Source organism: Choloepus didactylus, chromosome 10 (genome assembly GCF_015220235.1).
Source record: "Choloepus didactylus isolate mChoDid1 chromosome 10, mChoDid1.pri, whole genome shotgun sequence".
Taxonomy (NCBI): domain Eukaryota; kingdom Metazoa; phylum Chordata; class Mammalia; order Pilosa; family Megalonychidae; genus Choloepus; species Choloepus didactylus.
The window spans coordinates 37958057-37960089 of record NC_051316.1 but is presented as its reverse complement, the minus strand read 5'-3'; the positions used below and the strand labels follow the sequence as shown (position 1 = coordinate 37960089).

At 41.0% G+C, this 2033-nt stretch overlaps 1 pseudogene; it reads left to right on the top strand.

Moving 5' to 3' along the window:
- Window positions 1-614: 614 nt before the first annotated feature.
- On the top strand, window positions 615-1796 carry LOC119505495 (annotated as a pseudogene).
- Window positions 1797-2033: the final 237 nt, after the last annotated feature.

Sequence of the window (2033 nt, the reverse complement as noted above, 5' to 3'; positions counted from 1 at the left end):
CATCTTGATTTAATGGCCGATTGCTGCCATCTTGAAATTCTTAATAATTTTTACCTTTGAACTGTATTTTCTATGTGAAGTCTAATGGGACTTATGGGAAGTCTAATGGAGTAGGTATGTGAACAGAGGATTCCACACAATCTGTATGCCTACAGTTCCTGCTTGTATAGCAATCATGATTCCCTGTGAACACAGAATTCAGCCCTATGAGGCCTTGCTTTACATTCTTATCAGAGTATGATTCAAACGCAGAAGGCAGTGGTATTCTAAGAAACATAACCTTTCTTACTCATTTACTTTCCTGTATTAGCCAATTGTTCACATTGAAAATGTCATAGAAGGAAAGGAAAAGATAAGTCAACCCATGGTCCCTTTCCTTCTCAGTCCCTTATGCATCATTAAGCTGAAGTTAGAGGAGTCATGGTAGAAAGTACACGTATTAAAAAGTGAAATTAAAACTGAGGGTGTGTGAGGCTGCTGGCAGAGTGAGTCCCAGTGGGGGAGTTCCACAGCCGCAGGCCTGAGGCCAGCGGTGCGCACGATGCCTGGACTTCCGAGCATGGCGAGTGACCTGCCTCCGTGCATCATGGACTGTGGCACCAGGTAGTGCCATCCGAGAGTCAGCAAAGGTGGTTGACCAAGTCCAAAGGTGTGTATTGAGGGGAGTTGATGACTTTCACTTTTTCATAGGGGATGAAGCCATAGACAAACCAACATATGCTACAAAGGGGCCAAAAAGACATGGTATAATTAAAGACTGGGATCTTATGGAAAGGTTCATGGAACAAGTGATATCTTTAAGTTGAACCCGAGGATCATTATTTTTTAATGACAGAACCTCCACTGAATACAGAGAATATTCTGTAATATAATATTACAGAAATAATATAGAAAATAGAGAATATCTTGTGGAAACCATAGTTTGAATCATTTAATGTACCAGGACTCTACATTGCAGTTCAGGCAGTGTTGGTCTTAGCAGCATCTTGGACATCTCAACAAGTTGGTGAATGTACATTAACAGGGATAGTCATTGACAGTGGTGATGGAATAACCCATATTATTCCAATGACAGAAAGTTATGTAATTGGAAGCTGCATCAAACACATCTGATTGCAGGTAGAGATATTACGTATTTCATTCAACAGCTACTAAGGGAGAGGGAGGTGGGAATACCTCCTGAACAGTCACTGGAGACTGCAAAAACCACTAAGGAGAAACATTGTTACATTTGTCCTGATATAGTAAAGGAATTTGCCAAGTATGATGTGGATCCCCAAAATGGGTCAAACAGCATACAGGTATCAGTGCAATCAATGAGAAGAAGTTCATGATAGACGTTGGTTAGGGAAGATTCCTTAGACCTGAAATTTTCTTTGAGGTCTTTCTTTTCAGGTTTGCCAACCCAGACTTTATGGAATCCACTTCAGATGTTGTTGATGAAGTAATACAGAACTGTCTCATTGGTGTATGTTGTCCACTGTATAAGAGTGTTGTTCTTCCAGGAGGTTCAACAATGTTCAGCAATTTTGGACATCGAGTACAGAGAGATTTAAAAAGAGCAGTGGATGCCAGAATAAAACTTAGTGAAGAGCTCAGTGGTGGCAGAATAAAGCTGAAGCCTGTGGAGATTCAGGTGATGATACACATGCAGCCCTGTGCTATTCGGTTTGGAGGCTCCATGCTTGCCTCAACTCCCGAATTCTTTCAGGTTTGTCATACTAAGAAGGACTAGACTATGAGAGTATGTTCCTAGCATTTGCTGTCACAATCCTATCATTGGAGTAATGTCATAGTGTTTGCCTTGAAATAATCATTCAAGTCACGTCACCTGGGTGGAAAGATGTTCTTCCGAAACCAGAGAAGACTGAAGTTCCTGTAAACAATGATGTTTGGTATTGCTGTCTGCGGAGTGAGCTTGCATCATGTAGTGCATGAGGCACAACTTAATCATTTCAATTAAAGCCATGTATGTGCTGACTGTATTATGCCCATTCCTTCTTCCTTCACTCTTTCCCTTTTAATTGTCCTCA